This window comes from Mus musculus, chromosome 4 (assembly GCF_000001635.26).
Source record: "Mus musculus strain C57BL/6J chromosome 4, GRCm38.p6 C57BL/6J".
In the NCBI taxonomy this organism is placed as follows: Eukaryota; Metazoa; Chordata; class Mammalia; order Rodentia; family Muridae; genus Mus; species Mus musculus.
The window spans coordinates 84093797-84108534 of record NC_000070.6 but is presented as its reverse complement, the minus strand read 5'-3'; the positions used below and the strand labels follow the sequence as shown (position 1 = coordinate 84108534).

The 14738-nt window shown below is 46.6% G+C and overlaps 1 long non-coding RNA gene and 1 pseudogene across 5 annotated transcripts in view; both read right to left on the bottom strand.

Moving 5' to 3' along the window:
- Positions 2421-3658, bottom strand: Gm12416 (predicted gene 12416; annotated as a pseudogene).
- Gm33410 overlaps positions 7105-14738 on the bottom strand; it is a 28962-nt gene continuing 21328 nt past the window's right edge. Inside the window, exons 1-3 of one of the 5 annotated variants that reach the window (XR_881390.1) lie at positions 12422-12880; positions 8207-10057; positions 7105-7310 (exon numbers count right to left, since the gene is read on the bottom strand). This is a non-coding gene — a long non-coding RNA (predicted gene, 33410). Of the gene's footprint in view, positions 10058-12421; positions 12881-14738 lie in introns of those variants that run through there. The other 4 variants (XR_390686.2, XR_390687.4, XR_881389.1 and 1 more) reach the window with 4 other exon arrangements.

Genomic DNA, 14738 nt, shown 5'->3' with positions numbered 1-14738 from the left:
ACCAGCATAAAGGGAATCACAAATCCAGTTTTCAGAAAATGGCATTAAATATAGATTTAAACTTTGACCTTTAGTCCCAAGTGAGAGGACAAAAAATTCTCTTTACAGTGAAGGGCATGTTGTTACTAAGCTTCAATGAGTAGGGAGAACCTGCCTGGTGGTAGCCAGGATTAAGAAGCGCCAATCGATTTACCTCCAATGCAGGTGTGCTGCAAATCCGCTGGGCCCAGATGCAGCGCGTGATTGGACCTGGCTCATCTATATTCTAGAGTTTGTAGAGGAAGCTTCTGGGAAACGGGGGTCTTCTTGGCTCGGGGAATTGGCGTTTCCACGGCAGTATGTGAAATGCATTCAGAGCGAGCAGCAATACAAGATGGAACACACAGGCTCTCCCACCCCACATTAGGGTCATGAGTAATAGTGGGGAATCCACGGCCAGCAGAGTGACAGATTGGGCAAACAGGGAAATCATGGCGACCCAGAGCATTCATATTTTTACATTCCTTATTACCCTGACCGCTCTGCAGGTGCTGACCAGGTCCCAGGCTGCTGTCCCACGCTGTGACTCATCTCACCTCTACACTGTTGACAAGTTGATTTGGAGGCCAATGTGGGGGAAGGGTGGTGGGCAATGGGCAGTGGAGGCTATTGGAGAGAGGGACCATTGGCTATGTGTGCATCTGGAAGCAGCAGAAGAAATTTCCCTTGATAGGGGGCTTTGCTAGAATAATCAGATCGGGAAAGATGTCCATAGGAAAGAGCACTGGACTGGGAGACCATTTTCATGTCCCTGATAGCAAAGTGAGCTCTGGATTAAAAAGCAGCACAATCACGAATTTGTTTGTCTTTGTCACTAGATAGGGACTTTTCACACAAGCCTGATCTTGCTGAGTTACAGCCACAGTTACCCATCCCCAGGGTCCGGCTTGAACAAGATGCTAAGCAAATGTTCCTTGTTTGAATAGATGAGGGAAGAAAAGAGTGATTTGCAGAGGGAGAGACCCTAGCCCTCACCTAGCCAACCCATTCACTGTGCAAATGAGAAACTTGAAACCCAGAATGGAGAACTAACTGGCTGTGGTGCCACTTATTGCCAATTGCAGAAATAAAAACAAGGATAATACTAGCTATGAGCATGGTCACTAACATACCCAAACACTTAGCAATTGCCAGGATTTGTGTCAATAGACAGTGTCAGCACTATGTTAGTTAGACCTTAGCCCATATTCACTATTTCTCTCTGGAGGTCAGAAGTTTGCAAACTACATTTCCCAGGCTTCCTTGCCAGCGCGGGGCAGGTTCTGCCAGTGGAGAGGACTCACAGGATACTGACAACTGAGAGCAAAGTGACCATTATTTTAATACTCCAACCAATGAATTAGTTGTCTTGGTGCCAGCAGCAGCAGCAGCAGCACGCGGCAATAGGCAGTGATGGTTTGGGAGAAAGAGGAGAAGTGGTGGAGGAAGAGGAGGAGGAAGAGCAGAAGGAAGTGAATAGGCCCAGAGTGACTACACAGCAGATGGGGTCCTTGTCTTGTCAGGAGAACATGGAGCATCCCAGACCTCAGGGGAGAGATAGACCCTGAGAGCTGAGGATCAAGGGACTTGGCACATGGGAGTTGCTGAAAATGCTACCCAGCCTGCGGAGAGCCCTCTACAAATGTTGCCTTCAATCTACCGTGATGCGGCCCTGGATGCTTTGAGGAAATGTCAGCATCAGGAGGAGCGGTTTTGAGAGAGGGCTAACATGAAGTCTCAGGGGAGAACAGACCCAGGCAGCAGACACGCAGTTAGATATTGGCAAATCGACTTCTACACCACGAAGTATACTTTGTGTGACTCTCCTGCCACCCTTGAGCCCTGGGAGCCTCTGCTGGGCAGGAGGAAACCGTCTCTAGAGAATGCAGGACAGACTTGGTTTCTGCCACACACTTTCCAGCCTCTCTCCATGCTTCTCAGACCCCACCTGCTTCCCCAAATCACTGACTCCAAACCCAGGCCCTAAATGACTCGACAAGAAGATAGCTGAGACCCGTACTGTGGGTCCACTCCTTCAATTCAGCATCTTTTCGTCTGATCCCAATATGGTCCTTTAGGCCCCTGCTATTATAAAAAATTATTGATTTGATAAACTTGTTTGAATGAAGACATGGATAACTTGTTATAACTTAAAGCCCTTGTCCTTTAACACTGGCCTTCACTTCAGCAGGTCACTGCAAGGAATAAGCAACATGGACTCTTTGAGGACATGACAGTTTGTGTCAGCCAGCGAGGCTTTTGGCAGATACAGAAAGCCATATGGAGGTGGCTTTCTTTCTGTCAACTTGTAAGTTGTTTATTTCTCCAACACACACACACACACACACACACACACACACACACTGCTAAGTGTCCTCTCTATGTATCATACCCATAATTTCTTTTTTTTTGTGGGTGCAGCGAACTTTATTGATGGTATTCAAGAGAGTAGGGAGGGCTCCCATTGCCCCTCCTGTTATTAAGGGGGTCTGGGCTGGAAATTGTGAGGGAGATGCTCAGTGTTGGGGGCTGAGTTGGGATAGGGACTCCTCAGCAACCGAAGGCCTCTCTCTTGCTCTTAGTGTCCTTGCTGGGGTGGGTGGTCAAGGGTTTCTTACTCCTTGGAGGCCATGTAGGCCATGAGGTCCACCACCCTGTTGCTGTAGCCGTATTCATTGTCATACCAGGAAATGAGCTTGACAAAGTTGTCATTGAGAGCAATGCCAGCCCTGGCATCGAAGGTGGAAGAGTGGGAGTTGCTGTTGAAGTCGCAGGAGACAACCTGGTCCTCAGTGTAGCCCAAGATGCCCTTCAGTGGGCCCTCAGATGCCTGCTTCACCACCTTCTTGATGTCATCATACTTGGCAGGTTTCTCCAGGCGGCACGTCAGGTCCACAATGGACACATTAGGGGTAGGAACATGGAAGGCCATGCCAGTGAGCTTCCCGTTCAGCTCTGGGATGACCTTGCCCACAGCCTTGGCAGCACCAGTGGATGCAGGGATGATGTTCTGGGCAGCCCCACGGCCATCACACCTCAGCTTTCCAGAGGGGCCATCCACAGTCTTCTGGGTGGCAGTGATGGCATGGACTGTGGTCATGAGCCCTTCCACAATGCCAAAGTTATCATGGATGACCTTGGCCAGGGGGGCTAAGCAGTTGGTGGTGCAGGATGCATTGCTGACAATCTTGAGTGAGTTGTCATATTTCTCATGGTTCACAACCATCACAAATATGAGGGCATCAGCAGAAGGGGCGGAGATGATGACCCTTTGGGCTCCACCCTTCAAGTGGGCCCCGGCCTTCTCCATGGTGGTGAAGACACCGGTAGACTCCACGACACACTCAGCACCGACCTCACTTCATTTGATGTTAGCGGGGTCTCGCTCCTGGAAGATGGTGATGGGCTTCCCATTGATGACAAGCTTCCCATTCTCGGCCTTGACTGTGCCGTCGAATTTGCCGTGGGTGGAGTCATACTGGAACATGGAGACCATGCAGTTGAGGTCAATGAAGGGGTCATTGATGGCAACAATGTCCACTTTGCCATGTGGAGAGCAGATGGCAGCCCTGGTGACCAGGCGCCCAATACGGCCAAATCTGTTCACACCGACCTTCACCATTTTGTCTATGGGAAGAGGCTGGCACTGCACAAGAAGATGCGGCTGTCTCTGGAACAGGGAGGAGCCCCATAATTTCAAAATGGCAACAAAGAGGATGCAAAGGCCACAGAGGTTAGGGTGTCTGTGTACATCCCATTGCTCAGAGCCAAGCTCCATGGTCAAACCCCAGCAAGGAATGAAAAAGGTTGGAGAAGTAATTTCCCATTTTATAGAGTTTTAACAGTTCAGCATGGTGACACTCACAGCCAAAATGGAGGACACCCTAGGACACGAAAAGCAATGCTTGGGGAGTTGGCAGCAGCAGTGTCTGCCACAAAAGAGTGACACAAAGGACCAGAAACAGAAAGGGGGAAGACATTTTGTGTCATCCTCTATCCGTAACTAAGGGCAGAAGGAGGAGCAGACAAGGGAGATGGAGATGCTGTATGAAACAGGAAGATCATCCAGGTCTCTGGCCCAGGCACCGACCTTCATTCAGCTAGAGGCAGAGGGTGTGCTAGCCAGCAAGGACAAGAGGCTGTGCTTAGTGTCATGGCCACATTTCTACCCACTGCAAAAGACTGCTTCCTTCTGGGGCTGTCAGCATGACTTTGAGCTCTGTGTTCAGTTCTGGCCAGCGTGACCATTAGTGGGTCGATACTATCAAGGACACCCACTCTATCCTACGACAGGCACCACTATCCTCAATTTTAGTTCCCACTGTAATTGTGTGGTAGTTTTCCCAGGTATGGGGTCTAGAGATGGGATCTGAAACAAGAGAAACAAAAAACCTTAATTCATAAAACACACACACACACACACACACACACACACTTCATTTTTCCCCCTAAGACTCTTAAAAACTCGGAAATGTGTATTTTCATTCTGGAAACATGTGGTTTCTTCTCTGGCTTGTACTTCTGTTAAATGCTATTGCACAGAGGGCTGGTGTCAGGTCCCTGAGATGTTATCCCTCTAGTCAAGGACTTCAGTATCAGAGCCCACTTTGTCCTCAGGTGCTACAGATCAGCCATTTCCTTCAAATGTTCGCAGGGCCACCGTGGGACTTGGGTCATTCCTCCAGACTCCCTGTTCCTCTGACGTGGACCATAACTGGAAAAATGATAAGAAATGGGAAAGTAAAGGCAGTCGCTGGCTCACAAACAACCTTCCACACACTTGAAAAAGTCCTCGGGGTCTCGCAGGCAGAAAATCAAGTCCCGCAACATCAGTAGATGTCGGGGTTCTGGAGGGAGACAACTCATGTAATTTCCATCTCTTGAAACATTTAAGAAGTGTCTGATCAAAGGAGGAGAAAATTAACCACAGTGTATGAAGCTGGCAGGGGGACGGGCAAGATGACCTAATTTGCCTTTTTCATTACTAATTTCAGTAGAAGTCTTCTCTGGGAATTCCACCCTGAGATGCTGAGGCAGGAGCCCTCCCTGGGAGCCTGGACAGAGGAGAGTGACATCCAGGAGTCCTATCTCTGAGGCCTCTTTCTTTGCACCCTTTGGGTTTTGCCTGGAAGTAAATTCTCCTCAGCTAGATACACCGAGCCTTTCTTATCTACATAATAACTGCGGAGAAATTCTCCCTTTGGGTTTCAAAGGACGTGAGTTTGGTCTATCAAAGTTGGGACTACGCAATGAATTCATTACTTGCTGAAATAAAAATCAACACAAATATATCTTTGCTTTAAGAAGGGGGGAAAAAACACAACCCTCCAGCACTTAGTTGTTTTACCAATCTCTGGATTCAATTAATTTTTAACATGGGAGTAAAGTCCCTTGTATTTTTTTTTTCTCCTTTCAAGCCAGACATTTATTTTTAACAAGGGATGAAATCATCTGAGAGCAAAACGGGACATCTGTTACTTTATATCTGTTTATTTTAAGAACTTAAATCTGAGTTTGATTTCACACAATTTTGACATTGTTGCTTCATTAATAATCCTTACGTAATTGCGACCTCCGAGTGAGCCCCAAGATTGCAGCATTCACTTCTCGTTAGCATAGACCGATAGGAAAGCCAGAGTCACCAGGGGAAGGGGGAGGCATTCGCGTTCGAAGCTGGCCCACAGGCTGATGTGAGCAACAGTGGCAAATCACCTGTGGAAGGGAGCATCGTGGGCCTCTGCTGGGGCCCAGAATGAGGCCGCAAGAGACTGGAGTCTGACACTAACATCAGCAGTGTCATATTTTACAGGGATTCTTGAGTGGCCAGAGGGACATCAGGTTACAGATAGAGCACATGCAACTAACACATATGTGTACGTAGGTACTACTTCATCTATCTGGTTAGCTCACCTCCCTCTCAAGGACACTAAAGTGTTGTACTGGGAGGCAGAACTATAGGCAGATGGCAGTGTGGAAGGGGTGCATGACTTTCAGAGAAGGGGCTCTAGGACCAGTATGAGCAGAAGAAGGGTTTGGCCTAGTCCTAATGGCTGAGAGCAGAGGGATAGGGGGCTCAGAGAGGAAAATTTGCAATAAGTGTGTGTGGGGGGGGGGCAGTGAGATGGCTTAGTGGATAAAGGAGCTGGTGAGTGGATCTGATGGCCTGCTTTCAATCACTGGGTCTCTGACTCCCACATGCTGTGTCCTCTGACTGTCACAAGAGCACACTGGCACAAGTGTGCCCACACACACATAAGTAAATTAAGCAAATGAATAAATGATGCGGTAGAATGTTAAAATTAATTTACTTGATTCATTAATAGACAAGGCAGATAATGAGCACGATGCTCAGCGTGATGTGTATTAATGGCAGGCCATCTCCTTATGAAAGAGAAGAGACTAGGGTGCTATGGCCGGGGATGGCAGATGGCTCTGTCTGAAGGTGTGAATGTAAGCTGAGCTCTGAAGATTGGGAAGAAACTGAAAATGGGAGAGACGGGGGGCGGGGGGGGGGGAGAAGAAAGGGCAGAGAGACAGAGAGACAGAGAGGTACACACACACACACAGAGACAGAGAGTGCTTGAACTGGAACAACCATCATCCTGGAGAGGTGTACTGGAGGGTGTAGAGATCTGCTCCTTTTAAGAGTGGCTGGAGACTTGTGGAAAAGAAACAGACTAGAAGAAAGAGGAGGGAGAGGATGAAGAAAGAGATGAGATGCATCCCCAGGGTTTGTAGGCCAATGGGCCCCATTTGGACCTAATCGTCTTCACAAGGACTAGGAAAGGACATAAACGGCTTGGTTTATATCCTATAAACAACCAGGCTGGTTATGATGGGGATGGATTACAAAAGGGGACAAGTGGTAAATCAGGGAATGAATTTTGTAGGCTTTTGCACAGGTGAGTGGCTACTATTAAAATCTTTCCTTCCAAGAAGACCAAGAGAGACAACTAGTGGGCGGGGCAAGGGAGGTTAGGCCTCTCCCTCATGCCTCTGGCTCAAGCATCCATCTGGGTAACAGTGGTTCTGTTTACCTGGGTGGGAAAGATGGATGGGGTACAGGAAGTCAGGCTAAGACAGGGCTGGGAAAAAAAGCATTTTATTTAAGACTTTGGCTTTGAGGAATCCATTTGGCAGCTGAATGTCTCAGTCTGGAGTTACTGTCAGAGGTCTGGCATGGAGATTTCACTCTGGAGTTGTTGACAAGATGTTTTCAGAACTATGACAATGAATGCTCTGACCCATTTTTGAATAAAAGTCACAGAAGGTTGAGCTGGCTTGAGGTTTATCTGGGGAAGGAAGAAAGTGGCCGAGTCTACTTCACAATTCACCCAGAGTATTTTAAAGCAAATTACAGACATGATGGTGTTTCTGCAGTGCACAGCTTCAAAAAATAAAAACATTTCCTCATAGGCATTCCCAGGAAATGTCAGAGAAGGTCACCGTTTGGTTCCAGACTGTCACTCTGATTTTATTTTTACTTTAGTTTTCCTAAGATCATGAGTAAAGTCAGTTGGTCATTTCTACCCACCAGGACTCAAACAAGGTAAAAAGAGATCCGAGGAGCCAAGAATCCAACTGTAGTCTGACTGACTCTAAGCTGCTTCTCTCTGTGCCTCCTCAGCCCATACAGGCCCAGAATGGCCCCAATTGAAGGCCTCTACCTGTTCTTACCCTTATTCTCTAGCTTGGCCTGAAATTTGAGTCTTAGAGTGTTGACTTCCCCTATGAGCACATGGCCAAGCTACAGTGGGGCAGCTCCCTGAAGAGAGCAAAGCCCAAGGGATTTGGCTATAACATATGAACCCAATTATTCTAGATTTTGAACTTCCATTCATTTGTGACCGTGTTGCCCGCAGCAGGCAAGAGATAGGGTAAGCAAAAGGCCATGGCCTTTCTCAAGGCTTGCCAAGAGCATGCCCGTAGAGTGAACAGTGTTAACAGGGAGGACCAGTGTGTGCCAGCATTTTTTTCTTCCTGTTGTCTCAATGATGCTTTCGTTTCCCAAGCTTGCTCTCCAGAGAGGAGCTTGGGGCTCTTCTTCCAAGAGCCCCATACTGGGGAAGGGAAGGGAAGACATAGCTTTGACTTTCAACGTACAATGAGTTAGGTAGCTGTTTGTCGTCCTGATACAATACCTAAGCAAGCATCTTATAATAAAGGGAAGTCATGATTTTTGACTCACGGAGATTTCAGTCACAGAGATTCAGCCCCTGCTTGGCTGCTTCTTTGGTATGAGTCTGCGATGAGGCTGAACCGTCTGCCAGAAGTATGTGGAGAAACACCTCAGAGTGGCCAGCACACTGAAAAAGAGAGAAGGGGGCCAGAGAAATGGTAACATCCTTCAAAGGCTTGCCACCAGAGACCCACTTCCTCCAATCAGGTGGCAGCTTCTGCAGTTTCCATCACCTCTCAATAGTCCAATCAATGATGAGCCCATCAGTAGGTAATTCACTCATAAGGTTATAGCACTCGTCTCTCAGTGATGGATCTACCAGCTTGGAACCAAGTCTTCAACACATAATTTTGAGGGGTAACGCTTCATGTCTAAATCATAACAGGTTGTATCCTGATAAATAAGCTGATCTTATAATGGGCACATCTTCATATAACCCCATGGTAAGTCAAAGGGGCTTCTGTCATGCAACAGGGTTCTGTTTACTCAAATAATAGTCAAAGTCCCAAGTTTGTTGTCTGTCTACCCCTCCCCCCACCACGATCGAGGAAAGAAAAACCCAGGGAGGAAGGTGGGAGATAAGAGAAATAAAGGAGACAGTATGTGCAGAAAATGCCAGAGCTACCTCCAGGGAGCAGCTGGGCTGGGCTGCTTTGGAAGGCCTCTGGGGTGGCACAGTAGGCTGCATTATACCAACGCCAGAGAACTCAAGGAACTGTGGCTTTTGATCATCCTATCATCCTCTTATTCCAGGCTGACTTACAGGTCTGGGGAGGACATTCAGGTGCTCTGAAATGCAGCGATAATCAAGAGAAAGAGGGAGTCTTAAATTGAGGACGGAGAGCAATATAGTCGGGTTAATGGAAGCAGTAGCAATATTAAATGAAATTGCTCCACCACTTCTTCCTAAGACGGCACTGGGGAGCCTACTCTTTGCATAAGCAGGGATGGTCCTGGGATTTTGAGGGAGGGCCGAAAGGTGGGAGAATCAGTCATGCAGCAACATTACGGTTCATGGGAGCCCAGTTCACAGCCCCTTGGCGCACCTGCCGCATATTTACTCGGGTCCACGCAGGAGCCAGGCAAATTTGGGCAGGATTTCAAGGGAGTCTGGAGCCAGGGGAGCTTGCTTTAGTCCAATTAAATGAAGCAGTATCAGGTGGAAAGTAATTCTGAGTATTCACCATTATAGGGAGTTTTGTGTTTAAGCCCCTCAATGGACCTTCTTTTAATGAAGATCTAAACTGCGGGGTCTGAGATGGGCACAAGGAATCGCTCCAACTCACAGAACTGAATTTCTCCCTAAGGATGAGAGAGGAGAGCCAGCAAAGTTTCCCGAGAGCTCTTTCTTTGGCTCCTGGATGTGCTTGCACTCCGTTCCCAGGACACATCCGTTCATATGTGGATATGTCCCCTCCGTTCTGAAGAAGGAATGTGGAAACCAAGCCCTGGCATGGAGAACCTGAGCTTCATACTCAGGTGGGTCCAGGGAGCTGAAATCTTTGGAGCTTTCTGTGGGCTTCCTGCCGTTGTTTCTTCCTTCCCCTGTGTTGGCCCTCTGAGGCTGAGGAAGCAGAGGGAGTGGAGGTGAGCTAATGCGAATTTGGAGAATCAAGAGTCTTATGTAACTGTCTCAGGGAAAAACAAGCCCACTAGCACAGGTAATAAAGGAAAGAAGAGGGTGCAATTCACAAGGGCAAACATAGAGATGTTGGAGGGAGCCGTAACCCCATCACTACGCATGCGCTGAAGACTTGTGGCGAGTTCCGCATTGTCTACATCCAGGGTGACAGGCAGAGGGGAAAGGCAAAGACTCTTAAAATAGGATGTTCGCCAGAGATGGCAGTGTCCTGCAGAAATCTGTACAGCAAAACAGATAAGAGAGAAAGCGTGAATACACAAAAGGAAAGAAAACATGCATAATTTAAATAAAATAGGATCCTTATTTCAGGCCCTAATTTCTCCTTGCCTGAGATAGTACTCTAGGCTGATTTGAGACTGCCATATTGCAAATGAGTCCCAGGATTCCCCAGCAGTAACCACCAATGTGGGGGTCATCAACAGAGGAAGTCTCCTGGACCTCTGTATGTTTGAAGTTTTTATTACCGCTCATATGGAATTTGGGATTGCAGCCCATGACTCAAGCCAGGTTTAATCACCCTTCCTCAACAAGCCAATTAAAAAAAGTTATATGAGTGGTGGGGGGAGGGTGCGCAGGGGGACAGGTATTCACTGTGGCCACACATATTTGGAAGAGGGATAAGGAGAACCAGGGACCTCTCCAAGTCCATCTTCCAGGTCCTGAAATGATGCTGCCGTTTAAATAGAGGGCCAAGGATATGCGCATCTCAGCTGTCCTGGCCAAGGTGTGGACTCACTCGCCACTGGCTTCAGGATCATCCTGCAAGGTGTTAGAAAGGTGATGAAATCCCTTTCTAGGAGACAAGTTCTCAGCTTGAAGGTCCCAGAGAAATTTCTATGTGGGGGGAAGCCTATTGTTTCAGTAGTCTAATAGTCAGACTGAAGGACACAGTGTCTCTCTGGGGTATTTTTATTTCTACTGAAGTGTGCCATAGTTGGCAAGCAGGCATTTTGTGCATGGACCCTTTGGAAAAGAGTTCACAGCCCAACTGTAGCACATATACATTTAATACCCTTTGCATCACATGCGGGAGCTAATTTATAAAATGGTATTCACATAGCTTCAGACATGCTCCTTTTGGAGTTAAGGGACTGCAGCTCACATTGGGAATAGTAGGCTTGCAAGTGAAAGAACAGATTTCTGCAATGGAAGAATAGACTTTTCCCAGCAGTGTCTGTGATAGAAAGGGAAAAGAAACATGATTTAGGTTATATATGTTCTGTTGTTTTAGGTGACCTGATTTGTTAGTGTTGGAAATTCAAGACAGTGAGACAAAACTTATGGGTTTTATTCAATAAGTATAAATTATAGTGCACAAATGAAACATGTTGATGATAGAGTAGTATCTTTAAAGTTGAGAATTCCTTTGTTAGTTTTAAGACTAATAAATAATAGAAGATTGGCATAATTATTGCTAAATAGTACATGATGATTACTAAAACTTAATGTTGTTTTAGTATGGTGTGTGTGTGTGAAAGAGAGGGGGGCGCTTAATGGCTTACTCTGGGCATATAAAATATGCTCCTGCTTTCTAAGACTATCAGAACTTGTCCTGGGAGGATTAAGGCCAGACTGGTGGCTTTCGGGTACCCTGGGCTGGTCGAGTTGTCCCATCTTCATGTACAAGGCAGAGACAGCTGGGCTCACCATACCTTTCTCTATCTCTTCCTGTTCCCTAATCTTTTTATAATCCAATGTTTCAGAGTCTCTCACAAAAGAATTCTGAAAGATTTTCTATGCCCTTTTCTGCTTTTTGGTTTCTTTCTGACCCTGACTTAATCCTTTGAAATTGTTATATACTTGGTTTATCTCATAAAAATTCATGTGTTAGAGTTATGGTCCTGTGTACTGTTGGGGAAGACACTTCAGAGCCTTTAAGAGGCGGGACTTAGAAGGAGGTATTTAGATCACTGAAGCTTGTGTTTCCAGACGAGATGAATGTAGTGGTTGTGGGACCCTAGTTAGTTCCCATCAGGATGAATTAAAACTTGGCCTTCCCTTTCTCTCTTGATATATAGTCTCATGTGCTCCCAACACTTTGATGCCATCTACCCTGAAGCCCTCACCAGAGTTAAACAAAAGCTAGTGCCATACTCATAACCTTGCAACTGTGAATTAAAATAAACTTTTTATCGTTGCCCATCACCTTGGGTATTTTATTCTAACAGGGCATACAGGCTAAGACAGAGAGTATCTGTAAGGGAAAAGTGACTAAGACAGGGAGCCCCTGGAAAGAATGTGGATCAGCAGGGATGAAAGACCCATCCCCCTCCCTCCAAATTAGAAACTGATCAAAAACAATTGTGTCAGAAGGCCCCTGACTGGAGGACTGAAAACTATGAATCATGAGCAGGGCATTTATCAGAAGTATTAAAAGAAGACATGTGGGGCAGCTTTCCCAAGTAGGAAAGCATTATTCTGCTGGAACTCATCCAGGGAAAACAGAGCATTGGGAATTTCAGTATTTTGTAAGAAAATGGAACAAACCTTAAGGGATGAGGCTCAGGGAGTGTACGCTCCAGGCAGGATGCTGCCGAGAGGCTAAGAGTTAACGCGGCATGCTCATGAGAAACTGGACTCACCAAATGAACTCCACCTCAAGGCTTCAGTTTCAGGGGCTAGCCGATGAGGTGGCTTCAGACCACTCCATAGATCTTCATTTCGGTGATGGATTTGATGCGAGTGCTGGAGCAGGGTTTGTAGCAGTGGGAATCGGAAAGTGACTAAAAGACCCACAAAAACGTGGCAAGGCCCCAAACCCAAACAGGAGTGTTCCAACAGTGTACCAGAAGTACCTCTTTCTGGCCTGGGTTGTTTTGGTGTTCTGGAAAGAGAACCAAATGTCAGCTTACTGGATAGGGATAAGACAATTCATGTTGCAGAGACCTGGTAGGAATGGCAAGAGTCTGTGATCAATATGAGCTATGTCCTGCACACCTAGGCAGCTGGGATGTGAACTTGCCTGGAGCTTGATGTGAAGGGACATCTTTGGAGCCCAGTTGGCAGAGTGTGCCCCATTCCAGACACTAACAGGAAGGGCATTCAGAAGAGACTTCCAAGACAAAAAAAAAAAAAAAAAAGTCTGGGGAAAGAATTGGAGGTTGTTAAACCAGACAAAGAGAAGCCTCGGAACAACACAGTGTCTTCTTCATATATCCAAAGGCTCACTGGCAGGCAAGGAACAGCTGTTGGTTGAACTATGGCCCTCCCAGACTTATATATTGAAGTCCTGACCTCCCAGCCTCTCAGAATATGACCTTATTTGGAAATAGAGTCATTGTAAATATAAGCAGTTAAGATGAAATCACACTAAAGTAGGGTGGACCACAAACACAATGTGACTTGTCCTTGTAAAAAGAGGAAGGCTGGAGATAGCAAGCACATTGGAAGGGCCCAGTAAAGATGTAAGTGAACATCTACGACCAAGACAAACCGTGGATTGCTAGGAAACCATCAGAAGCCGAGGGAATGGAGGGATGGAACAGTTCTCCCTCACAGCTCACCAGCCCTTTGACTTCTACCCTCCAGAACTGCAAGACATAAATTTCCCACTGTTTATACAGCCCAGACTGTGGTACTTGCTTATGGGATTTTAGTCACCTAATGCTGGGACTAAAGTCAGTCTAATAGACATTGGGTTTCCAGGCTGGGTGTGCTGTGGGCAGCTTCCACAGAAGATAGCATGAAGACCTTTGTGACAGCTCAGACCTGTGGGCTGCACTGCCTTTCCCTACAGTGTACTTTCTAGACTCGACTCCCTGCTGGAGCACTCCAGGGAAATCTCTACCTTGAGAGACAGATGGAGTGCGGAGAACCTGAGATTTCTTCTAATTACATAAAAGTAAGAATATGAAGCCTGAAGTTTTAAATTGGGGATTGGTCAGTTCTTAGAAAGAACAATCTCTCAAGAACACATAAGAGTGAGTACATGTAATTTCATACAAACAAAACAAACAAACAAACAAACAAACAAATAATAGCAACTACATAAAGCAGGCATACATTTGTACTTTAATCCTTAGCATAAGATCTGGCTCCTTAGCAATTTTTGTTTGTTTGTTTGTTTTTCTGTACCCAGTCATGTGCCGTTAGCTTTAGGCATCGTGCTGGGTCCTAGGTCTCTTGTACCTAACTGGGATCCTGCTGCCCAACATCCCCTACTTGGAGCAACTATCTCCCTTCTATCACTTTACAAGCTGCTCTATGTTTGGCTGTTCGGGAGTCTGTGTATAAGCCAGCTCAAAGAATGCTTGTTCTTATGCACCTAGACCATTTTCTTTATATATTGTCCTCCATGTTTGTCAGTCACAAGGCTTCCTTCTTTTTAACAACTGAGCAGTATTTCACTGGAGGGTGGGGGTGGGAAGGTCAGGGGGGATGAAGGGGGAAGAATCAGAGAAATAGATAGAGAGACAGAGGGAAGGGGAAGGAGGAGAGGGAGATGGAGTGGGGGAGAGAGAGGGGAGAGAGGGGGGATTTAGAATTAAGCTAGGCAGTGGAGGCACAAACCTTTAATCCCAGCTCTCAGGAGGCAGAGACAGGCAGATCTCTGAGTTAGAAACCAGCCTGGTCTAGAGAGCAAGTTCCAAGACAGCCAGGGTTATACAGGGAAAACCTGTCTCAAAAGGAAGGAAAGGAGGGAGGGAGGGAGGGAGGGAGGGAGGGAGGGAAGGAGGGAGGGAGGGAGGGAGAGGAAGCACCATTTCTAAGGAAACAGATTTCATGATATAATGACCTTTCCTATACATTTAAAGCTATGTTTCTAATATATTGTCTTACTTCATTTTCCTTCATTGTGGCTAATCTTCTGAGAAAACTAACTTAAAGAGCACACGATTCATTTGAATTCACTGTTTGAGAGGGTTTAGTCTTTAGTCCCTTGGCTTGGTGGCTTTGGGC